Raw genomic sequence first — 25,121 nt, 5'->3', positions numbered from 1 at the left:
GAGGAACATAGGAAATATATCATTTTTAGCTTCCCAATCTCAACCTCACTGGAAAACAAACCAGGATGATACTGGAATGAGTGTTGAGCAAACCAAACCACAGAGCCACTACAGTGAGTAAACTGAGAAGCCAAAATAAAATGAAACCAACACCAAATTAAAATACAAGCAGATCATGTTCTCACCTCCGCCTCTAATATACAACTGTTAGAAAACAAGGGCATGAAAAGATCTAAAGAACTACATTGTCATGGGCCACAGTTGTGGGTATATTGTGATAAACTGGCATGGGTCAAAGCCTGTTTTTGTTCTTAAAAGACAATGGGAGTGGAGGGAGGGAAGGGCTCCAGGTCCATGTGTTGGACTCATTCCAAATCCCTGTGGAAAAGATCCCTATGGTGTAACACAGAAAAGTTTATACCATCCCATTGATCCACAATATTTAAGAGAAAGCTTGCAATCTGCTGGGTTCATGATAAACAGCCAATAACCCAAGATGGAATCAAAACTGTCTTGGAAGTCAGAGTGGGCCATCCCTCACATAGCTGAATACCAAAAACATGAGCAAGAAGAGAAGGGACAGGGGTGTTAAAGTAAGTAAGCCATTGAGTCCCAGCCATTCATAATATCCAAGAGGAAGCTGGATATCTTCTGGTTTCATCATTGCCTCATGGATCCAAGCTGGGACAGGACTCAAGTGTGTCCCAGACTTTGTGTTTTGCTCTGTGTGGGAGGGATGGATGGGTGAGTATCCATCAATGATGTCACTTCAAATCAGTGGTTGAGGGGTGGACTACTCAATGAATTGAATGGAGAACCATCAGGTGAAGGGATGGGAATAGAGTTATAGACTTACCCCATGTTATATCTCGAAATAATTTCAAAAAGAATTAAAGGGAGGGGCGCCTGGGTGGCTCAGTGGTTGGGCATCTGCCTTTGGCTCAGGTTGTGATCCCTGGGGTCCTGGGACCAAGTCCCGCATCAGGCTCCCTCCAGAGAACCTGCCTCTCCCTCTGCCTATGTCTCTGCCTCTCTCTGTGTGCTCTCATAAGTAAATAAATACATAAAATCTTTATTTTAAAAAAGGGGAATTAGGGGGATCCCTGGGTGGCGCAGCGGTTTAGCGCCTGCCTTCAGCCCAGGGTGTGATCCTGGAGACGGGGAATCGAGTCCCACGTCGGGCTCCCTGCATGGAGCCTGCTTCTCCCTCTGCCTGTGTCTCTGCCTCTCTCTCTCTCTCTCTCTCTCTCTCTCTCTCTGTCTCTCATGAATAAATAAATAAAATCTTTAAAAATAAAATTAAAAACTTAAAAAGGAATTAAAGGGATAATACCAAAAAACAAAAAGGAAACAAAACTACTATAAGAAAAAAAAAGGCAAAAACTGATCTGATATTGAAGTGGGGAAGGAATTTTCAACGTATGAAAAAAAGCTTAAAAACTACCAGGGAAAGTATTTGACTACATAAAAATTAGAAACTTCTGAAGTTCAAAAACACTATGAATAAAATTAAAAAGCAATTCCAGTTTCCATAATGGTGGAGGAGCTTGAACAGTACTAATCACTCCATAGATAACAGCTATAAACTCTGGACAAAATATTCTTTTTAAAACATCTGTATGGAGTCGGAGAGCAATCAAATCAGATAAAAAAAAATAAAGAGTATTGAAGCCCTGGAAGAAGGAATCACCAGGTAAGATCCTCATCCTGAGGGCTCTCTCCAGGAAAGGAGACTCAGGCATGTAGTAAGGTCATCTAGAAACCTAGTCTCATATCCCATGCGTGGCGGTAGGGTTTAGGGCTGCTAGACTGGCTGGAAATTAAAGAAGTAAATCTCAGAAAAGGGTCTCATTCTGGAAAGCCAAATCTGCAAATCCAGCTCCCACGTCTTTGGCTCATCCTTGAAATGAGCATGTGCCCAGGACAGATTTCGGGAAGCCATGGTGAAAGCAGCCCCAGCAGAGACTTCAAGAGCTGCCTCACCAGAAGAGCCAGAAAAACCCTGCCACAACAAAAATGCTCAAAAATAGGCGATTCCTTAAAGAAACTGAGGGTGTGGCCATTTAATACAGCCCAACGAAGGCATTAAAATAACGTTTTAGACTAACACATTTAATGAATTTAGAAATAGTCACATTTTTCAGTAAACAAGTAGGTTAAAAAATATGCACCCTGGGAGTCCAATTTTGCATTTTTAAAAAAGCCAAAGAGATAAACATACAGCAAAATGTTGATTTCCTGGGTGACGGAAATGCGGATGCCTCTTCTTTCTTTGTGGTTTGCTTATCGCCCATACTTCCTACAAGGACTATATCTTACTCTTATATTCAGGAAAAGTAGTATCTTTTTAAAACATGAGCATAGAGCGCGCTCCAGGTGCGCCAGGTGCGCCAGGTGCGAGAGCAGGGCACTCGTGCAAAGGGCTTTGGAGCCCCCGAGGGTCTCAGAAACGGTAGCTTGGCTCCTCCACGTTACCCATGAGGACACCGAAGCCCACAGGGGCTTGTGCAAAAGCAGACAACTTCTTAGTGACGCAAGAACAGGTATTCCGGTGGTCAGAGTAGTGCTCATTGCTGTTTGCACGCCTCCGTCGTAGGAAGGCAGCAGAGAGCGCACGTGGGCTGGGCACAGCTGGAGAGCAATAGACGGGGGAGAAAGGAAGAAGCGCCTGGTAGGCCGCGGGTGTGGGAGGGGGCAGGACGGGGAGGGAAAATGAGGAATACGGGGCCCGGGTAGAGCTGCACCCTGAGGTTCTCTTCCAGGGGGGCGGCGAGAAGTTACACCTCGCGGCACGCCCCATCCGCGGTACAACAGGTGGAAACTTGCAGGACTAAGGCCCAGGGTCTGAGTAACCGCACCCACCCGTACTCCTGCCCATCATCCAAGAACTCCGCATGGGACAACCATACTCCTGGAGCGAACCTAAAATTACTTAGGAATCCCCTTTGCTCCTGCAGGAAGAGCGAGGAGGAAGGAAAAAGAGCCTTCGCTGTCTCCCCGTCGGGGAATCGAACCCCGGTCTCCCGCGTGACAGGCGGGGATACTCACCACTATACTAACGAGGAAAACCGCGGGGAAGGCCGCGGGATCATTGCTTAAGGAGTAACCACCAGGCCGCCGGGACCCGCGGGGGACCCGGAGCCCAGAGCGGCGGCGGTCCCTGGACGGGAGCCGCCGAGAACGAAGCCTTCAGAGTGGGACACCGCCCGAGCCCGGCTGGGAGGGGACGGAGGCTCTGCAGCGACAGAGGAACCCGAGAGGGAGACAGCGGCGCCTGCAGTTCCTAGTTTGGGTTCAGACCTTTAAAAAAAAAAAAAACGAAAACAAAACAAAACAAAACAAAAAACGCCCACTCTTCCTGGAAAAGGAAAAAAAAAAAAAAAAAAAAGCTTGCGTTGGCCGGGAATCGAACCCGGGTCAACTGCTTGGAAGGCAGCTATGCTCACCACTATACCACCAACGCCGGCGCTTCCGGGGGCTCCGAATTGCATATATAAGGAAGATGGAGGGCGTGGATTTTTTTTTTTTTTTTTTTTTTTTTTTTTTTTTTTTTTTTTTCATGATCCTGCAGCACATGGAGCCTTCCCTTAGCGAGGATGGATCCCGACCCGACTCCTCGCGGGTCAGCCAGCTACGGACGGGACCGGAGGCCGCGGGGGCGGCGCGGGGGGCACAGGGTCCGCGGAGGCCCGGTTCCGCCCGGGGTTTTCCCCGCCGCCTGCTCGGGTCCGCGCTCCCAGCTCCGGATCCGCCGAGTGTGAGATTCGGCGCCGGCGATTTGGGGCTGAAGACCCGCCGGAAAGGGCGCGAGAGGAAATGGATCTTTACGGTTTAGTAGGAAGGAGGAGTCAGAGACGGTTTTGTTTTCCGGTGCTTTGCCAAGGACCCCAGGGAGGGTTCTAGTTTTATTTCAAGCAATAAACGCTGCATCGAAGTGACGTGACGTCACGATACAGCCCTGTAAGGTGATCTGAAAATGAAATAAGAAAAGCAGGAGCTCCCGTGTCAGGATGGCCGAGCGGTCTAAGGCGCTGCGTTCAGGTCGCAGTCTCCCCTGGAGGCGTGGGTTCGAATCCCACTTCTGACAAGATCCTCTTTTTTTTTTTTTTTTTTCCCCTTTTCCCAACAAATACAGTTGAATTCATGGAGAAAGGAGTATTGATTAAAGGACACTTTCTTTTTGTCCTGCGTCTCTGCATATGAATGTTATGCTTCACTGTGAATACGGGACTGAATCTATTTTTTTCTGTACTGTAGGCAGGAGACCGGTCTACAAAATCAGGGAGTAGTTGAGACAAAGATCTACACCTATGAACGTATTTTGAGTCCTTTCTGTGTGCCAGCCAGGCACACTAGGGCAGGCTGAACTCAAAGTCTCCTCTCAGTAAACAAGAAAAAGCTCTTAGCTAAGATCCCTTTATTTGCTAAATTGTCCAGAATCTTCTAACGCCGACAGTAGTGTCAAACTTTGGTAGGCCTCACTGTGGGACCCAGGAAATTTGACAAAAATCCCCTACCCCTGGACAAGCAGAGCAGGACTAACTCCATTTTGTGCTGCACCCACCACCTCCTGTAACGCCCCCACATGACCTGCTTATTGCTTAGGGCGCTGCCCCACCCTAGTCAAGCCGCTGGGCACACCCTAATCAGAAATCGGCTCAGTGATAGGCCAGTTCAAATGGATACTTTAAGGTTAAATGTAATTCAATCGGCCACCTGCCTGTGGACCGACAGGACTGTGCAACTTTCTGCATATCCCATTGGCCACTGGTCCCTATAAAGCTGCTAGGCCTCTTAGTCTCAGGGTCCAAGTCCCTGCTCTCTGTGTCAGGTATACTTGGACCCAAGCTCGAGCTTGTAAATAAACCCTCGTGTGTTTGCATCGGTGTCGGCTTCTTGGTGGTTTCTCGGATTCGCAATCTGGGGCACCACACTCACATTTCCCACCGACTTGTCCCACCGACTCCTACTGTTGCAGGGTGGACTGGGGAGACCCCTGGGCCCTGAGGCCTTCACCCAGCCAGTTCCTGGGATGTGACTGGAGGTTCTCAGTCTGGTGGCAAGAAAACTATCCAAGGAGGGACCAGAAGAGAAAAATTCAAGGAGGGACCAATCAGTGGTTGAGTGGTGAAAGTGAATGGTTTTTTTAAAAAGGAAGAGAATGCACTCTGGAGATGTGGGAGCCTGAGTGCCCAAGAGAGAGCTGGACCCAGGGTTTGGGTCTGTATCTTTTATTGACAGTTGTGAACCAGGGGGTAGAGTATTTATTAGTTGAGGAGATTTCTTTGGGAGCAGAGTTTTGGCCTTTTCTCCCTTACTTGGTCAGTGTTAGGCCTTCTTTGTCTTGGGCTCATCTGGTTTGATCTGGCTTTCTTGAGCTTACATTTTGGAATGCTGCCAGGCCAGGTACCTAACTTTCCTGATAGCAGCCCGGAGCTCCTTTGCCAGCATCCAGGCATCAGGTTAAAACCTGAACAGCTGCTGACACTGATACCGCCACCAACGCTAATTCAGCAGGTTTGCTGGGTCACCAAAACCCAGGACAAGATATCAACAGAACAAATCAGGAAAAGTAGGAGGAAAGGTCAACTTGTGGAGTTTGTTGTCTTAAGAGCTTCTTTTTTCTGAAGATCACAAATAGGATGCTTTCTTTCAGATGTAGGAGGAACTGGTTATGAAAAAATCCTGTTGTCCTTTTGGGAAGACAAGAGAATTGTCAAGATGAAGAGACTGAGTGTGTTGAGGTTCACAAGTGTGAGGATGGAAGGATCTTCAGGTTCATTAGCAAAAGTTTGCCAGACAAACTGCATTCTCTGTTATTTACTAGACTGTGATCTTGGGAAGTTTGCCTGCAGTATAACCTACATAGACCTTTTGGGAGGCTTAGGTGAGAGCCTAGGAGTTTGCTTATTAGAAATGCAGACCGCAGGCCGCACCTCAGACCCACCAAATCCGAAGTTTGTAAGATCTCCAGGTGATCCATATGGATATAAAAGCTTGAGAATCTCCAGTCTGTCTAATTTAGGTACCTTTGCTGCACAGGTTGATCATGAACTTGGAATATCCCTTCCCTTGCTTCTCACCAAGGCACCTTTTACTCAGGATCAGCTGAGCGCTTACTTCTGTCAGACACTGCTTAGAACACAAGATCAAAAATTAAATGAAAAACTGTGTCTAGGGGCACCTGGGTGACTCAGTTGGTTAAGTGTCTGCCTTCAGCTCAGGTCATGACCTCAGGGTCCTGGGATTGAGTCCTGCATTGGGCTCCCTCCTCTGCTTCTACGTCTGCCTCTTCCACTCCCCCTGTTGGTGTTCTCTCTCGTGCTCACTCTCAAGTAAATAACTAAAATCTTTAAAAACAAAAAACAACTGTGTCTAAATGAAAGACAACTGCCATGCATTCCTAGGAGAGACATGTACAAAAATCAAGTTGAACATTAACCATGTGATCAAGGTGAGCATCAACAGTGACTTGTCCCATTGCTCTCATATACCTCTGACTGACTTCATCAAGATGGCACTTCACCCTGTGGCATTCTTCTCAAAAACCTGTCTAATCATGAAAAACCATCAGATAAGCCCAAACTGAGGGACAATCTGCCAAAAGGTCAAGATCACGAAACACAAGGGAAGGTTGGGGACCAGTCACAAGTCATGGGTTACACATGGTAACAGTGCAGCGTGGGATCCTGGATCAGTTTCTGAAACAGTAAAAAAAAAAAAAAAAAAAAGTGGAAAAACATGCCATCTGAATAAAGTCTATAGTTCAGTGAACTGTATTGTACCAATGTCAGCTTCTTAGGTTTGGCAAGATATCACGGTTATGTCAAATCTTAACTTAGGGGATGGAAGCTGGGTGAAGGATAGACTGTCATTTTCTAAGTATCTTCACAACTCCTCCATCAATCAAAAATTATTGCATGATAAAAAGGCACTTAAAAAAAAAAAAAAACTTGAAGGGCGCCTCGGTGGCTCTGTCCATTAAATGTCTGCCTTTGGCTCAGGTCATGATCCCAGGGCATCGGGCTCTCCGTTCAGCAGGGAGTCTGCTTCTCCCTCTGCCCCTGCTCATCCTTGTGCTCTCTCACGCTCGCTCTCTTTCTCTCTTTTTGAAATTTAAAAACAAAACAAAACCTTGAAAATGGCTGCCTGTGAGGAATTGAGAGTGAGGCAAGAAAATGCTGCTTTTCCATTGGAAGGCTTGTAGCAAGATTTGATTTTTAAATAATGGGCATGTATTTCGATCTAATTTGTTGTAATATTTTGAGGAACTGCGTGACATAGTTGTTATTACACTAATCAAACTGTGTTAAAAAGAAAATCACAGGGCCAAGAGGGAGTCACTTATGGTGGGCCAAGTCACCAATCAGAGGCTTAATACCTAACCTAATTGCAGCTTCACTTTCCCCCAGAAAAGTAGTCTTACCCAGTGAGTCAGGGCTGTTCTAGTCAGCACCACTGAGGGAATCCCCCACATGCCCCTCTCCATCCCCAGAAGACAGGTAAAGGACCCTGCTCTTACCTATGAGGGAAAGTGACCTTGTCTGGACCAATCCTTTCTTTTGCTAGTAACTTCCTTGTCCCACCGTTATTCCTAAAGAAACCTCACATTTTGACCTAGGCCTTGGAACTCCCCTTTACTCAGTAGATGGGATATCGCCCAATCTTGAATCACATACTCAAGCCAATTAGGTCTTTAGATTTACTCAGCTGAGATTTTGTTCTTGAAGAACTATATACAACATAAAGATGCCTATTAGTCAAGAAACGGTCCCCCAAGCAACGAAACTGTTAACAGTCATTTAAAAGTAGATGAGGTGGGGTGTTTAATCCTTCTATGGAAAAATAGATACCACACACGAGAGGATCTGAAATGTTTTCACAATTAAGCACAAGGGAACTTTCCTTCTTGTGCCTTATACGTATTTTTAAAGAGATAATAAGATAAATGTTGTTGAAATGTTAACAAACTCTCTAACCCCTGTGAGTGCTATGAGGAGGCAGGTAGGTTCCAACAGAAGACCTGGGAGCCGGCAACGAGGAAGTCAGGGCCGGCCACGGAAAGGTCAGGGGCCTGTCCAGGCAGCCCTCCACAAGAAGCCGGATCAAACCTGATGGCCCCAGAAGGAAGATGCCACGACAGGAAACCCCTGACCAAATTAGGAAGAAAAAGCAGGAACCCTGCTTCCTGTCCCAAGTAACAAATATTTCGCCACATGGTTAACAGCTGTCAATAAAAGATATAAACCCAACTCCCACACTTGCACACTCCTCCTCTCACCCCCCTTTCACTTGGCCACTCTCTTATCTCAAGAGTGTCCTCTTCACCTAATAAACTTTCCCACGTATGTCACTTGTCCACTATGCTGTGTGTCTGCCTTTGAATTCATTCTTGTGACAAGAGCAAGAACATTCTGCAAGTCCTTGGGGTCTGGCTGGGTAGAGGCCCCAGGGCCTGGGTCTCCCACAAACACACACACACCGACCCCCACCCCTCCACCACCCTGGTTCACCTGGCAACAAGAGTGCCATCATACCATCATTCCTCTTGGGAGGTACTAACAGGTTAGGTGGTCCCTGTCGGAAGTTGGAAGGAAATTCAGCGAAGGGAAAGTGTAATACTGAATGTGTATGCCGTGTCCTCTTTTGGGGGGCAGGTTCCTTCGATGTGAAACCAGGATGCCCAGGAAGCAGACCAGACACAGAAAAGAGAGCAGTTAAAAATGTGAAATGACAGGTACGGGAAGGGTGGGTTGTTTCTGCAAACCCCTCTCGTCCCCCCTTCTGGAGACAACTCTCAGCTTCTGTTGATGTGGCCTTGCTCTAGCCAAACCCAACTGCATTTCTGAGATAAAAATGCATCTGCCGTTGCTCATAGGAGAGATAGTGTGGACCCGGTTAACTGGGAAAGAACTCATGCAAGTTTATCCTCGCTCACATATTGTCATTTACTTAACTGGCAGTAAAATGGAACCTGAGGATACTTCCCAGCTTGAGTCATTTGCTTATAAAAAGCACATATTCACTTAGTGAATAATGTAAATAATACCATAAAATATGCATCTTTCTCTCAGGGCTCAGCATCCAACTGTGTTCTAAAGGAACAACATATCCAATTTCACAACATCTGTGGGGGGTTCTGATAATAAGTAGAGTTATGGCCTGTTTGTGAGGTGACAACGCACAGGCTTTAGAATCTGGCAGGACAGGATTCTGAATTCCAACCCACTCCCCCCCCACACGCACCTAATAGCTATGTGACCTGCATAAAGTGTTCAACGTCTCTGAGCCTCAGGATCCTCATCTTCCAAAAGAGCTCCAACCCTGTGATGTTGCTGTTGTGGGGATTTAACTAGATTGTATATGTCAAGTACCTGCTATGTAGTTGACACTCAACTGAAATAATTAGTAACAGCTAATTTTTGTTACTCATATGCTAGATGCCTAACATTCTTCATCACTTCTTACGTAATTGAACCCTCTTAGCAATCCTGAGACCAGTCCTATTCATCACCCACCCCCACCTCCCATGTAGAAGCAGAGCCCGAACCTCAGAGAGTTTAACTTGCACCATATAGAAAAGAACAGAAGTGAAAACCTAAGCAGTCTGGTTCCAATTTTGTCATGATACGTGACTGTTATCATCATCATCATCATCATCATCAGCATCACTGTAGGGCCCATCAGCAGAAAGCAGATGGACCCATGCTATTTCTCTCATACACAGAAGATCAACACCACTAGATATACTCTCTCCAGAGTCAGAAGAAACTACATCTCCAGAGTCCAGAACTGGGATTTGTTGTCTAAAAGAACACTAGATAAAGTCATTTGATTAGAGGCAACTAATTAGCACATAAACTATTCATCAGTGTATTAGGACATGCAGGCAAACTAAACTAGAATCCCAATGCAGGATGTTTTATCTTAGGGTCATACATGGGAACCTTGCCAGGACTTGAAATTTCTCTCCATTCTCCCCGTTTCCCGCTCCATCTCCTTAACTCTTCCAGCTGATAACTCATAGCCCTCTCCTATCAGCCCTCAGACTTTACTACTGTCTTGAACTCTCCTTGCCCTGTTTTCCTCTGTGGAAATTACACACACACACACACACACACACACACACACGTTTGTAAGTTTTCTTCATATTCCTCCTTTAACAGTGACCCCAACGTTTTCCGCTTCTGAAGCCTGGCCTTTTTATGTATTTAATTGGTTGGAATGAAAACTAAGGCGGAGTTTTAAAAGTTTATTTAAATTTATATATCGGAAAATCCACATATATTGACAAAATCCATACATGCAAGTAACAACAAAAAGTAGGTAAAAGCGATGTTTAAGTTAATACACAAATGTTAATAATAATTACTTCCTGGGGGGCACCTGGGTGGCTCCCTCTGTTGAGCCACTGCCTTTGGCTTAGGTCACCTCTCGGTTCCCCTGATCATGGCCCTCCCGCCTGGGGCTCCCCACTCAGCTGGGAGTCTGCTTCTCCCTCTCTCTGCCGCTCCCCCCACTTGTGTACGCTCTCAAATAAAATATATAATAACAATAACAATAATAATAATAATAATTGCTTCGCCTGTATGAAATGGGAGAAGAGCCTATTACAATGTGAAATGACACAGGCCTCAGCTACACAACACCCTGAGAAGAAAGCTCCCTGCCTGGGAGGAGGATTCTCCTCCCCTCCCGGTCCTGGAGCCCAGGGCAGGATCAGGAGGACAGTCCAGCCCCTGCGGTCACAGAGCACTTGTCAGGAGGGGCCAATCAATCCACCTCCTCAGAGCCGGGCCCAGTCCTGGGGCTCCCAGGCCGGCTTCGAACCCCAGGGCGCAGGCCTCCGCAGGGCCCCGGAGAGGTGAGCGCACAGACTTGCTCCAGCTCCCTCTTCTGATGCTCACACTCCTCCTCTGCCACCCCGGCTGTGCTCCCAAGGACTTCCTGACCCTGTCCTCTTTGGAAATCTTGCCTCCGAGGCTCTCCTCACGCAAGGGGCCCTTCACAGGGAAGACACCGGCCTCTAGAGTGTTCTTGGCAACCATCCTGTCCCTCTGGGCCTCCCCCCGCCCCCCCCCCCCCCCCCCCGCGGCCTGTGCCACTCAGCCTCCCAAACTGTCCTCCCAACTTCCTCCTGCAGACCGAACCCTGACATCGAAGGTGCTCCTCCTCCCCCTTCTCTCCCCTCCTCCTCCCCTGCTCCTCTCCTCCCTCCCCCTCCTCTCCCTCTCCCTCCTCTCCCCTCTCCTCCCATCCCCTTCCCCTTCCTCTCCCTCCCCCTCCTCCTCCCTCCCATTCCCCTCCTTTCCCCCCTCCTCCCTCCCATCCCCCTCCTTTCCCCCCTCCTCCCTCCCCCTCCTACTCTCCACCTCCGTCCTCTCCCCTCCCCTCCCTCCCCCTCTGTCCCCTCCCCTCCCCCCCTCCGTCCTCTCCTTCTCCCCTCCCCTCCCTCTTCCCCCCTCCCCTCCTCCGTCCCCCTCCCTCCTCCCATCCCCCTCCTCCCTCCTCCTCCCCCCTCCGCGTGGAGCGCCTGCGCCCGGGTGGGTGAGCCCGGGGGCAAGGGCGGCCGCCGGGTGCTCGTGGAAGATGCGCCGCGGCGGCGCCGGGAAGCAGGCGGGCGGGGCCACCGCGGCGTGGACGCCCCGTGGACCGGACCTCGCGGCAGGGCCCGCGCCCCCAGGAAGGGCCGGGACTTCCAATAGTGTTTGGCGGCGCTGTTCTTTCTGGAGGCGTAACCTTTTGCTGTCTTGACACGGAAAGGCACGGCTCTCGGGACGGTGGTGACTCGGCAAAGACCCGAGTCCGGGCGGGAAGGAGCGAGGGCCGCGCTGGAGTCAAGGGGCGGCGCCGGGGCAGCTGCAGCGCGAGCATTGGTGGTTCAGTGGTAGAATTCTCGCCTGCCACGCGGGAGGCCCGGGTTCGATTCCCGGCCAATGCAACGTTGCCTCTTTTTTTTTTTTTTTTCTTCCTTTTAATTAATTAGGTCCTTTTTCATTCTTGGATTTGTGACTCTGACCCAAAGGAAACCAGCTAGCTAAGCCAGTATTCCTTTGTTTTGGTTCCCCTCCTTTACCAAGTCACCTTCTTCGGAGGAGCGGGGCCCTGTTAGGAGGATGCCCATGAGCGCCCGCTCTTGAGACCCGTCCCTGCCCCTGGGGTCGCCGCGGGCACTGCCCCAGAGGCCGGCTTCTTCCAGTAAAGCACAGTAGGCCAAACGGGAGAGATTTTCCGGGACGTGAGTGTGGGAGGGGAGGAAAGAAAACAAAATGCCCTTGTCATTTGCAGGTTGGGGATGGAGCCTGAGTCTCCCAGGTGGCAGTGGCAAGCAGACACTCCCTGCAACACTGACGAGGCCCTAAGGGTGTGAGGCCACATTGCAACGCTAAACCTCAGTAGTTTATCAGAGGAACTTAAAGTTGACTTTTGTGTATTACATTGATATTTGCCTAGTTCAAAGGAAACCGATTTCTAAAAAGAGAAACTAAAAACCGTGTTCCATAAGCGGCTGTTTTCTCGTCAGAGAGCTGAGAACCCTCCTGGAGAGCTCAGGAGGCCTTTGAAGAGGGAGGCGGAGTCAGGATGCAGAGGTCAGTCTGGCTTCTGGACTGGGTTTCTCTTGGTGAACGATTTCCCTGTGTAGGGGTGAGAAGGAGCTGGCAACGTTTGCTGCTGGAGAAATCAGCCATACTGGGATGGGTCCAGGTGATTTGACTGGTCCAGGAGAAAAGAGAATGTTTGAAGTGTGCAATGAATGGCTTCCATGGTGGAAAATCAAGTCATCTTCAAAAAGAAGGAACCTATTTTATAGCCACAGAAGAAAGAGGAGCTGTCAGCTTTAAATTCATTCACCCTTAAGAGTCTAGGCCAGGCATGCCTGGGTATCACATTTGGGACATTTTAGCCAAGGGCCTTCAAGAGAACGGTCCTCACCTCAGAAAGAAAGGTGACCTGGCCTGAGATCTGTGCCCTGGCCTGTTTGGGGACTGTCTGTACAAGTTCCTTCAACATTCTCTCCCAGTCCTCAGTAGCTCAAACCCCCACCCATCCGCCCCCCAATAATTCCAGGGATAGCCTTAAAGCAAGCACCTTCATACCTGGACATTGACCACATAGGCATCTTTCCAAAGTCATTCATTCCCCCCCCCCCCTTTTTTTTTTAAATATTTTTATCTATTCATGAGAGACACAGAGAAGCAGAGACACAGGCAGAGGGAGAAGCAGACTCTCTGAGGGGAGCATGATGCGGGACTCAATCCCAGGACCCTGAGGTCATGACCCGAGCGAAGGGCAGATGCTCAACCACTGAGCCACCCAGGCGTCCCTCTCTACTTTCCAGTTCAGAAAGGTTCCGATATAAAGGCTCATCTTACGATGCTAACTTCATATATACACTTAAATATATCCACTTATGTTTAGTAGCTTAGCTTGAGTATCTTCAGAAGTAGGACATATTTTAAAGTAATCACTTAAATGGACATTATGAAGTGGAGGGATGCTCATGGCCCAACAACAAGTGCAAAAATCAAGTTGTAAAGCAAAATGTATATAGTACAATCCCAAGCTGTATATAAAAGGTTTACAACACCAACTACCTATATACCTTAAAACAAGTTATTTCGACCCTCTGGGCCACAGCTTCCTCAATTTTTCTTTTCTTTCTTTTTTTTTTTTTTTTTTTTGCTTCCTCAATTTTAAAATGAGGAGATTGGACTACATCATGTCTATGGATTTTCTAGGTTTGAAATTCTTCTGATTTCAAATGCTAAAGAATTTACCCATTCCAGAAATATTTATTGAATGCTTTATCATGTGCCAGACACTGATCTACACTCTGAATATATGGCAGCGAACAAGACAAAGGCCCGGCTGATAGGAGGTGGGATAGTTAGGCAATAAACAATTAAGCAAGCAAACATATGTTCCCTCACTTGGTAAATGAGTACAATGAGGGAAAATAAAATGGGAGAGGGGGATGGTGAGGGAGGGGATTATAGTGAATGATCAAGGAGACCTCATGATAAGATGACATTTGAGTCAAGACCATGATGAAGTGAGATGTGGATATCTGTAAGGAAGAACATTCCAGAAACAAGTTTATATGGCTAATGCCGTATAAAACTTAGTTTAAAAGTTTTCTTTGCAGTAGGGCTTCCTGGAGCCTTTAATGGGCGTTATGAATATACAAAGAGGAACAGTGTACGCAGAACATTCTGCATTATTTTGACCACACGACCTTTCATTCCGCGAGGCCTATCAAGGAGTTCTGTGACCAGGGAAGTGCTTTTGGCAAACATTGAACTGGGGAATCCAGACCATATCAGCAGATTCATTCACCACTTCCTCTGAGCTCAGGACTGGGTGGGATTCACTGACTAACGCAGTAAGAACAAGGGACCCGATAATTAGCAACAGGTTGCTTGGGTGGCCCAGTTGGTTAAGCCCTGTCTTTGGCTCTGGTAGTGATCTTGGGGTCCTGGCTGGGGGGGGGGTGGGGGGGTGGGGGGGTGGAGGGGTGCTCTCTGCACAGTGGGGAGTCTGTTTCTCTGCCCCTCCCCTTGCTTGTGCTCTCTTCCTTTCTGAAATAAAATCTTTTTAGGAATACCCTTTCTTATTTATAAAAATAATAATAATTAGACCACAACAGCTAACAAACAAGATGGGTTCCCTCCCGTGAAGGGAAAGAAACTACAAAGTTGTAATCAAGCCAAATGGCTGTGGGAAGCAAAGCCAGTCGGTGCTGTAGCAGAGGCAGTCAGTCAGGTTCTAACAGGAGGGGGAGAGGTGGCAGGAGGGCACGGAGGCCTGGCCGCCCCTCCACAGGAAGGGCCCTAAGATGCAGGACGCCCTGACGGAAACCCCTGAGCAAATTAGGAAGAAAAGGCTTGAAAACCTGGAGTCTGCTCCAAGGAATGAATTCATTATTTTGCCCCGCTAGTTAACAATTGTCAGTAAAAGATAGAAACCCACCCTCACCCCCACCCTCCAGGGCACCCTGGAGCTCCTTCTCTCCCCCCCCCCTCCGCAATAAACTTTCCCACTTGTGTCACTTGTTAGCTGTGCTGTGCTGTGTGTGTCCTGCAATTTCTTCTCAGGACTATGTAGTTTTTTTTTAATGTGGCTGTGTTGGTGGGGTGCGGAGCTGAGGGCCAGGAAAGAGCCCTTGAGCCATCATTGGTGCAACATGGTGCACCAATTTGGGGCACTTATTTTTATTAGAGCACAGAGAAGGCCCAGTGGGCAGGAAGGGCTGCTTTATAAGGGTGAGGAATGACTGATTATACACTTGAAGATTGGGGGTAAGGAAAAAGGGAGATTTTTTTTTCTTTTTATGTTTTTATTCATTTATTTGTGAGAAACACACACACACACACACAGAGGCAGAGACATAGGCCGAGGGAGAAGCAGGCTCAACGCAGGGAGCCGGATGTGGGACTTGATCCTGATGCTTGATCCTGGGGCTCCAGGATCACACGAGCCGAAGGCAGACGCTCAGCCCGCTGAGCCACCCAGGTGTCCCATAAGGAGATTTTCACAAGAATTTTTCACAATTTTTGAAAATTGTGAATTTTTGTCTGCTAAAGAGGGCCTACAAGATACTGGAGGCCTTGCAATGGTCAAGTTAAGGTTGTTTTTCCCTCTCGGAAAGCATTAACTGTAAGACAGTTGGGAGGTTCCTGGAGGAATGCGATACTATGCCTATCACAAGTCCTTGTCAATGGGCTGCGTGTTATAAGGAAGTTTTTTTTAATTTACATTCCCTTCTACCTTTGTTTCTCACATGACTATGGATGGGAGGGCTCCAGAAAACTGAGTCTTTGGAAGTTACGCTGTTGATAAGAATGCTTTTTTCTTGTAAATCACTAAGACGTTACTGAGGGAGACTCCTGTCTTGCTGAACTGTGATCTTTGTTAGGCAGCCGGTTAAGCACCCAACTCTTTGATTCTGGCTCAGGTCATGATCTCAAGGTCCTGGGATCCCGCCAGCCAGAGTTGGGCTCCAATCTGCGCACGGAGTCTGCATGTCCCTCTCCCTCTTCTCCTCCCCCTGCTCATGCTCTCTCTCTCTCTCAGATAAAATCTTTAAAAAAAACAAAACAAAACAAAAAAAAAACAACCTGTGAACAAGGTCGGGATACAAAAAGATGGTATCTTGAACTACACCACCTCTATTCCTGAAAGAAGTTCATGAAGACCCGGAATTCTCTGAGGTAGGAAAGCTGAAATGTATCAGCATGATCGTTTGTCAATGGAGAAGAGTGTCTTTTTCATTCATTGTAAATTGGGCATCATTATTTTTCCCATGATGATACATTTTTCTGGCTTAGTAGAATGGGAAAGTGCAAAAATAAAAGCCTCAGAGGGATGTCCTCAGGTATAGCTGTGAGCGTCGCCTGGGAAAAAGGCTCAGAGCCCCCAAACCACAGATTTTCATTCATTCAGCAAATACATATTAGGTGCTTCCTATGTGTGGGACTGTTCTAGACACTGGAGATACATTCATGAATAAAACAGACAAAATCCCTGCTTTCACGGAGCTTCCATTATATTGGAGAGATACAAAATAAGAAATGAATCTATTAAATTATAGGAGATGATAAGTACTATGAAGAAAAAGTGGGGAATGGATTGCAATTTTAAATAGGGTGAAAAGATGACCTTTGAGTAAAGATTTGGAAGAAGAAGGGAATTGAGGTAGGGGATATCTAGGGAAAGAACATTCTGAGAAGATGGAACAGCCAGGCAGGGATGGAAACTGCTCTGTGTCTGGAATGCTCAAGGATTGCTTGGTGTGAAACTAAGTATGAAAGAGAGTCAAAGTTGACAACCAAAATATCAATGGCTACACGTTCCTGGATTTGAAGGGCAGGTTAAAAAATGTGTTCAGGAGTCAGTATCAAGTGTCAAAGTCAGAGAATTCTCCCTAATAAATCATGGAGAGAACTCAAGAGTTTGCAAGCCAGATTATAGGTAAATGGGAGAATGTTCAAAGGCAATGCCAGTTGCTGTTTGCTAAACACAGACCAACTTTCTGTATTTAACTAAGAATATGGAGTAGATACGCATCACCAGATAAAGGGCTAGGAGAAGAAACAGCTTCCTGGAAAACCTGACAGGATAAATGTCCAATTGAAATGTATTATGAAAAAAAATTAATTAAAAAAGAGAAATGTAACGTAAACCTATTTAAATTCACAGATATAATAGGTGCATTTTTTTTAAGTGAGAAATAAAAAAAGTGAAAGCAAAAAATCATCTCCTCCCTAATGGGGATGATCCCTTTAGCATTTACCAAATTGCAAGTATATAATTTTTACATGATACATCCAGATATGATAGCCACAACAGAAGGAAAAAAGAGATAATGTCGGTATCTATTTATAATAGGAAATGTCTGCAGATACCTAACATGCATGCCCCACTTCCTGCACCCTGCTAACAGCTAGAAGAGGCTGCCTTAAGTCTTTCAGGCAGGAAAAGCCCTCTCTTAACTCTTTCACCCTCCTCCTGCCCTAGGTCAGGCTGGGACCTACAGTCCCCCAAGGGGGATGAAGCTCACGGAATGACCAGTGACTCATCAGACTTTGAAATGAACTGAGGTGCAAATACTTCATGTAGATAATGGCAGGTACTTAATTGAAAGGTCACATCAAATCAGAACATGTTAGGTCATATAAGTAAAGCAAGCCATCTGAGAAAAGGAGGGGGGAAGGAAGGGAGGATGGAGAGGGGAGAGAGGGAGAGAGCAAGAGAAAATGAGAGAGCTGCTGGGAATTGGAGACACGTAGGGAAGAAAGCAGACAAGTGTGGTTTTGTCTTCCAATTCTGGCTTCCCGAACACACTTCCTGTGTCACTTTCAGTCTGCTGACGTCATGCTTATTTCCCTGTCTTTGAATATCTTTGAGGTTTCCTCTCAAAGGTTTATGGTTTAGGGTGCATTTGGTTTATGGTGCATCTGTATTTCCTCTCGCGTGACTGGGTTTTGTTTTCTTATAATCAACATTCTTCTCTTGTTGCGGCCACTCAGTAATGCCATGGGAAGAATCAGCTTTTCCGGCTGATATTTTGGTCAAAGGAGGCAAAGATCCAGAGAGCTGGGAATGCAAGCAGTGAGGGAGCTCAGGGAAGGGTGGAAGGATTGGGAATTAATAGTGATTTACTTGCAGTTTTCTGGAGGGCTCACCTCATTCCTTTTGATGATTGGATAAGCAATTTTCTTCTCCATAACAACAACACACACAAAAATACCAACCAAAAAAAAAAAAAAATCAAAGGAAAAAATAAATGATTTATGCTTCCAGATTTTTGTGCTTCAGTCCCCTCCACTATAATTCTCATCACAATTCCTCATGGCACCACAATACACTCCTGAGCTGTGCGGGCAAGAACAGGTATTCGCTCAATCACAGACGTGGGGACCTTGATTCCATTCTCACTGAATTAATCGTGGAAGGTTTCCCCTGTGGGTCTACAAAGCTTAGCCACCAGGCCACACAATAAGGCATATGCTTGTTTTTGTTTAAAATGGGATCGCATGATTTTTCAGAAATGCATACATCTCTTCTGCAGGGTATTGGAAGAAGGAAGAGTCAGGGCCTTCTTCGAGACAGATTAAATAAATTCAATCATCGATTTTATTCAACCCAATGTATTCTTTTTCTACAGCTGTTATAACAAAGTACTGTGAACTGAGTGGCTTAACCAACATAAGCTTATTGTTTCACAGTTTCAGAGGTCAGAACTGAGATCAAACTGTCAGCAGGAAAACAAAACAAAACAAAACAAAAAAAGTGTCAGCAGGGCCATACTCCCTCTGGAGGCTCTAGGGAAGGATCTGTTCCAGGCCTCTTTCCTGGCTTCTGATACTTCCTTGGCTTGTGGCAGCATAACTCCAAACTTTCCCTGGAGTTCTTCCCATGTGAGTGTACTGATTTTCCCTTTTTTTTTTAATTAAAAAAATTTTTTTTAAGTTTTCCCTTTTTAATATGGATGCTAGTCATGTTGTATTAGCAGCCCTCTCAGCTCCAGTATAGACTCCAGGAAGACCTCATCCTAAGTGATTACATAGAAAACACACATCCTATTTCTCTTTCTTTTTTTTTTTATTTTTAAATATTTTATTTATTTATTCATCAGGGACACAGAGAGAGGCAGAGACACAGGCAGAGGGAGGAGCAGGCTCCATGCAGGGAGCCTGATGTGGGACTTGATCCCCAGTCTCCAGGATCACACCCTGGGCCAAAGGCAGCGCTAAACCGCTGAGCCACCCGGATTGCCCTCTTTTTTTTTTTTTTTTTTAATATTTTATTTATTTATTTGACAGAGAAAGAGCACAAGCAGGGGCAATGGCAGGCAGAGAGGGAAAAGCAGGCTCCCTGCTGAGCGTGGAGCATGACACACAGGGTTTGATCTCAGGATCACAACCTGAGCCGAAGGCAGTCGTTCAACCAACTAACCCACCTCCGTACCCCTTTTTTTAACATACTATTTGTATTAGTTATCTTTGGATAACTTATATATTATTACAAATGGAGTGCATGTTATATTACTCCAAAACTTAGCAGCTTAAAAGAAGAAACATTTATTCGATCGCAGTTTCCAGAGTCAGGAGTCCAGAAGCAACTTAGCTTCATGGATCTGCTTCCCAGTCCTCAGCTGCTGACCGGCCTGCAGTCATCTGAAGCTTCAACTGGAATGGAGGACCCAATTCACTTGGCTGGGTGCTCCAACACCTTTTGTTCCTCCCACTCTGGGCTACTCCATAGCCTGCAGGTGCATCATCAGAAAATGTTAACTGGCTTCCTCCAAAGAAGGTTATGAGAAAGAAACAGACACACAGACAGAGCCCAAGATTGAAGCCACAGTATTTTCTAACCTCATCTTGGAAATGACATACTTACATTTTAGCTACGTGCTGTTATTCACACGGACAAAAAAACCCCATACAGTATGTGGAAGGATTGTGGCCAGCTTTGAAACCAAGAGATGGCGATCTACAGAAAGGGTCTGACTACCACAAAAGAATAAGTGACATATATACATTTTTACTCATGTTTTTAAACAGCTATATTGTGTTATATATGTCATAAACAGGCACATAGTAATGAATACTCGAAATACTGCTTAGTTTTCTAGAATACAAATAATAAACTAATGAACATACAATTTTTCCTGCAAAGTGCAAACATTGAGTAATAGAAATTGCTAGAGTAAAACTGTTTGACAAATAATAAAACACATTTAACATTGATCCAAATTTTTCTCTAAAAATTTTTAATTATAATTTTATTCCCCAAAATTGAATGGCATGGAACATTTTATCACAATCACCACTAATACTACATTGAAATATTGCAAATAGATTATTCTCAATATACCTTTACCTTGGGAGATATTTAGGTCTCTTTTCTCCAGGTAGAGAAGGCACCTCCCACGGGAAAGTGTAACTTATTTTTTTAAGTAAAATCTATGCCCAAGGTGGGAATTGGACTCATAACATGGAGATCACTATTACATGCTTCAGGGAGCCATCAGGCATCTCAGAAAAAACAGAGAATATGTGATGAACTAAAACTATGACAAACTAGGAGGCTCTTTAATAGAACACATGATGAAAGATGTACAGTGGAGTGTTAATACTAAGACTAATATAGGTACATAATGTACTCCTATACCCTCACTGGAATAAGAAGAGTGACACTGAGGGTCATAAAACGCGAAAAATATAAATCTCATGCTTTAGACTACAACGAAATCAATTTTGATCAGGGCCTTGTTCTCCTTAAACTGTAAAAAAAAATACATGAGGGCATACCGTTAACTTTTGGAGCTAATATGAATTCTTCATTCTTGAGAGTATACATCCCAAATAGACCCAAGAGACCTTTATGCAAACTTGTATTACTCACTAAATAAAATCTACTAATTTGATTAGAACAGCTATACGAGACAACGAAACGAATACAGAAGTAGAGTAGCATGCGTTGAATCCAGCCAAAGGCCTAATGGCAACACCTTCCAGCGCATCCAGCTGGGGCGCCGGCCACGTGGGGCTGGGGCCGGGGCCGGGCCGGGGGCGTGGGGTGGAGGAAGCTGTGTCGGGGAACACGCCTGCCCCTCTGCCCCAGGATTCGGGGTAGCGGTCGTGCAGTTGGACTGACCCGGGGCCTCCAAGGGCACCCCGTCTGTCCCCCGGGTGCCTCCGCCCCCTCCCACCTGCCCGGCCCGCGGGTTAGCCCCACTGGCCTCCTGCATCTATCTCCCTGCTCTCTGGCCTCCACTGCCTGGTGGTCCGGCCACCGGGACACGCCCACAACCGCTTTCCAACCACCGCCTGCCCGGGCGGGGGCGGCGGGGGCCGGCGCTCTGCTCCCATCCCCGCCCAAGCCCAAGACCACCACCCACGTGCGCCGCCATCGCTGGCGGTTGCCGGGCCGACGGCCGAGAGAAGGCACCGGGGGCTCCAGCAAGTGACCCCCGACTCAGAGAGAGACAGGTGGCTCACCCTCCCCACACCCGGCCCCCTCTGCCTCGGCCCGCCGCCCCCACATGCCCCCAGCGCGGCCGCCGCCAAGTAGCACCTCACCAAGGAGCCAGCGGGGGGCCGGGGGTGGGGGCGCTGCGAGCCGCCACGACCTTTCTCCCGGCGGCAGGGGTGCTGCGGGAGAGTCCAAGCACCCACGGAGGCCCGAGGCGCCCGGCCTGTCGGTGGCCTCGGCTGGGGTCGGACGGCGTCCCGGACTGTCGGGCCTGGGGCGGAGCGAGACGGGGAGCCAGGCGAGCGTCCGGGGGAGGCGGCCGCGAGACGCCGAGACCTCCAGTCGGCCCACCTGCCGGCCAGCCAGCCAGCGAGGCCAAAAGGCTTGGGCCGGCCCGACGGAGCCCGCCAGGCAAGCCAGCCTTGGGCTCGACGGGGCGGGTGGCCTCGTGCGCACGCGCAGCCTCGGTCAGCTCGGGGCCAGGGAGACGCACGAGCGAGCTTCGGCTAAAAGGGGTGTGCGGCGGCGGTCTTGCGAGAGGAAGAAGAAAGGCTTCCCTGACCGGGAATCGAACCCGGGCCGCGGCGGTGAGAGCGCCGAATCCTAACCACTAGACCACCAGGGAGCGTCAGGCTGCGCGCCTGGCCCGTGCGCCCTGGACCCGGCGCCTCCCTCCCTACCGCCCACTCGCCTCTGCTTGGCCTCCAGGGCCCCCGCCGGGCCACGCGCAGCCGCCCGCCGGCCCCGCCGAGCCACCTGGCCGGACCGCCCGCCCGCCGCGCCGTCAAAACGCTGCGCGCCTCCTCCTCCTCCTCTCTCTCTCTCTCTCTCTCACACACACACACACACACACACACACACACACACACGCACGCACTCAGCGTCGCGCCCGGCTCCCGGCTCCCATCGGGCCTGAGCACCGGGGCCCTGGAGCCGCGCAAAACGTTGGCCAGCTGCGTTGGCCGGGAATCGAACCCGGGTCAACTGCTTGGAAGGCAGCTATGCTCACCACTATACCACCAACGCTGCACAGCCCGGGCCGCCCCCGGACGCCGGCCCAGGCTCCGCACCAGCGCCTCCTCGCCCTCTCGCCACCGCCTCCGCCGCCTGCCGCAGCCCTGCCCCGACGTGCCGGCCGTCCGCAGCTCTGCGCCGTCGCGGGCGCCACCAGCGGCCGCCCGGCGCCCCACCCGCGCCACCCCCACGCAGCCCTGGCTGCTCCGCAGGCACGACCGCCCGCCGCCTCCGCCGCCCGCCTCTGGGGGGCGCTCTCGCCGCCCTGCGGCTCCCGGGCCCTCGGCTGCCCGCCGGGGAGCCCCGCCCCTTGCCCCCTGCCCCCGGCGCGCGCTTCCCTTCCCTTCCCTTCCCTCCCGCCACCCGCGCCCCGCCCCGCCCCGCCCCGCCCCGCCCCGCCCGCACAGTCGGCCCGGCCCCCACGGCCACCTCCACGGGCAGCCCGGCAGCCGGGCAGCTGTCCGTCGCGTGAGCGAGGAGCCCGTGGCGGCCAGCCTCCCGTCAGGAGGTCCCGGCTGGGCTGGGCCGAGCCCGCACGCGCCAGGGCGCCAGGGCGCCAGGGCCGACGAGGAAGGGCAGGGGGTGCGGGGGGTCGGGTCGACGGCGGGCAGGACGGGCCCCCGCGGTCGCCCCGCGCCTCTGGCCGCACGGGGCCGGGCGGAGGCACGAGGGAGGAGAAGGAGGACAAGGAGGAGAAGGAGGAGAAGGAGGAGAAGGAGGGCCCTGGGGGCCGGCGTACGTTTGGGCAGCGCGGCGGCGGCGCCCGCGACCAAAAGAGGGCGTGTCTCGCCTCCCCGTCGGGGAATCGAACCCCGGTCTCCCGCGTGACAGGCGGGGATACTCACCACTATACTAACGAGGACGGCGGCGGCGGCCGCCCGGGCGCCCGACCCCTCTCCGCCCGCCCGCCCGCCCGCCGGCCTGCCTGCCTGCCCACGCCCACCCGGGCCCTCGACGTCCCGCGCGCCCGTCCTGCCAGGCGCCCGCCACGTGCCCCGGGCCACGGCCCACCCGGCCCGCCCCCCCGGCCGCCGCGTCAGCGCGCACAGCAGTCCCCCGGCCCGACTCGGAGCGTCGCGCCCCCGGACCCGCCGCCGCCCCCGCCCAGCCGCGCGGGGATGGCGGCGGGAGAAGACGCCCGACACGGCAAGCAGGGCTGCGCGAGCGAGCCGGAGGCCCCGCGCCGGGGATGGGCCGCGGCGGGCGGCGGGGGCGGCGGGGGGCCGGACGCCGGCAGCAGGGTGCGCGCCCCGGGAAGGGGGAGGGGGCGGCGGCGAGGACCGCGGCGAGGGCGGCGGCGCCAGCAGAGTCAGTCGGCGGGCCGTTGGCCTCGTCGACCGGGACGCGAGTCCGTCCGTCCGTCCGTCCGTCCGTCCGTCGCGCACCCACACGGCCGCCAGCCAGCTCCGGGGTCGGCGCCGGGTCCCAGCCAGGCGAGCGGCGGCGCGCCCAGGCCCGCCGTCAGGATGGCCGAGCGGTCTAAGGCGCTGCGTTCAGGTCGCAGTCTCCCCTGGAGGCGTGGGTTCGAATCCCACTCCTGACACGCCCACCTTTTGGCCCGCCCAACGCGGGCTCTCCGCACCCGGGCCTGGACGACGCCCTGTCTGTCCCGCCTTACACGCCGCTGCGGGCTGCGGGCTGCGGGCTGGCGGCGCCCTGGCACACGTGGCCCGGGACCCACGCAGCTGCAGCGCCTCGGCCCTCCCGGCCACAGGCTTGGCGCCCCCGCGCCCTCCCTCCCCCGCCACCTCCCGCGCCTCTCCCTCCTCCTCATCCCACGGCGGCCGCGGGCCTCGGCAACTCGGCAAGTCGGCGGCGCGGCTCTCCGGGGGCTCCGTTTGCCCTCTTCCTTCCCGCCGCCGCCCCCTGCAGGCCAGCCGCGGGCCGAAATGCCGGCAGCCCCGCGCGGGCCGGGCCACGCTCCCACTGAGGGGCGCGCCTCGCTCGCCTCCTCGCTCTCCCAGCCCCGCCCTACACCTCCCCCCGCCCGCCCGCCGGGAGCGCGGGGTCCCCACGGCCTGTCCTTTCCGCCGGCCCCCATTCATTCCGTGGTCTCCACCCCCTCCGTCCCCGGGGCGCCCACGAGGCGTGGCCACCCGGAGGCCTCACCACGGCCACACGCCCGCCAGGCGGGCAGCCGAGCCCTCCGCGCGCCAGCCAGAGACGGGACCCCCGCCCCGTTCGCTGGGCCTGGCCCGGGGGGGCGGGGTGGGGTCCACCCCGCCGTGGTGGCTCCGGGGAGCCCTGAGCGCAAGGCAGCCCTGCCTCCCCGGGCCCCCTCCGCGCCGGAAGCCGCTGCGGGGCCGGGGCTCCAGGACGCCAGCGCGCTCCCTCACCGCGCCGCCCGCCAGCCAGCCAGCCGGCGGCCGCTCCGCCCAAGCGCACCTGCCGGCCTCACCCCCACCGCAGCCCAGCCGGCCCCGACGGAGAGCTGCGGGCAGAGCTCACACGCCTTTCTTTGGCCTCTTGGCTTGGGCGCTACTCGGCGGCCCCCATCTCCGACGACGACACCGACGCCGACACGCACACACGCGCACCCACACCCCCCCCCCCCACCCCGCGGCACCCCGGGAGCGCACACAATCCGAGCTCCGGGCCCCAGCCGGCCCCCGCCGGCGCGCACTGCA

General features: G+C 51.2%; 1 long non-coding RNA gene and 8 other non-coding genes across 9 annotated transcripts; 3 read left to right on the top strand and 6 right to left on the bottom strand.

The window, feature by feature from the left end:
* Positions 1–2,993: 2,993 nt before the first annotated feature.
* Positions 2,994–3,065, bottom strand: TRNAD-GUC (transfer RNA aspartic acid (anticodon GUC)). The gene has a single exon. It is a non-coding gene; the product is annotated as a tRNA-Asp (tRNA).
* A 326-nt stretch (positions 3,066–3,391) lies between these two features.
* On the bottom strand, positions 3,392–3,463 carry TRNAG-UCC (transfer RNA glycine (anticodon UCC)). Its single transcript has one exon. It is a non-coding gene; the product is annotated as a tRNA-Gly (tRNA).
* Positions 3,464–4,004: 541 nt separating this feature from the next.
* Positions 4,005–4,087, top strand: TRNAL-CAG (transfer RNA leucine (anticodon CAG)). Its single transcript has one exon. It is a non-coding gene; the product is annotated as a tRNA-Leu (tRNA).
* A 7,783-nt stretch (positions 4,088–11,870) lies between these two features.
* Positions 11,871–11,941, top strand: TRNAG-GCC (transfer RNA glycine (anticodon GCC)). Its single transcript has one exon. It is a non-coding gene; the product is annotated as a tRNA-Gly (tRNA).
* Positions 11,942–19,258: 7,317 nt separating this feature from the next.
* On the bottom strand, positions 19,259–21,565 carry LOC140626777 (uncharacterized). The gene is made up of 2 exons (XR_012025788.1): positions 19,903–21,565; positions 19,259–19,768 (listed from the first exon to the last, which is right to left on the bottom strand). It is a non-coding gene; the product is annotated as an uncharacterized lncRNA (long non-coding RNA).
* A 468-nt stretch (positions 21,566–22,033) lies between these two features.
* TRNAE-CUC (transfer RNA glutamic acid (anticodon CUC)) lies at positions 22,034–22,105 on the bottom strand. Its single transcript has one exon. It is a non-coding gene; the product is annotated as a tRNA-Glu (tRNA).
* A 329-nt stretch (positions 22,106–22,434) lies between these two features.
* On the bottom strand, positions 22,435–22,506 carry TRNAG-UCC (transfer RNA glycine (anticodon UCC)). Its single transcript has one exon. It is a non-coding gene; the product is annotated as a tRNA-Gly (tRNA).
* A 778-nt stretch (positions 22,507–23,284) lies between these two features.
* On the bottom strand, positions 23,285–23,356 carry TRNAD-GUC (transfer RNA aspartic acid (anticodon GUC)). The gene has a single exon. It is a non-coding gene; the product is annotated as a tRNA-Asp (tRNA).
* A 598-nt stretch (positions 23,357–23,954) lies between these two features.
* On the top strand, positions 23,955–24,037 carry TRNAL-CAG (transfer RNA leucine (anticodon CAG)). The gene has a single exon. It is a non-coding gene; the product is annotated as a tRNA-Leu (tRNA).
* The last annotated feature ends 1,084 nt before the right edge of the window (positions 24,038–25,121 follow it).

Source organism: Canis lupus, chromosome 38, assembly GCF_048164855.1.
Source record: "Canis lupus baileyi chromosome 38, mCanLup2.hap1, whole genome shotgun sequence".
Classification (NCBI taxonomy): domain Eukaryota; kingdom Metazoa; phylum Chordata; class Mammalia; order Carnivora; family Canidae; genus Canis; species Canis lupus.
The sequence above is the reverse complement of the archived record's forward strand: the minus strand, read 5'-3'. Positions and strand labels throughout refer to the sequence as shown.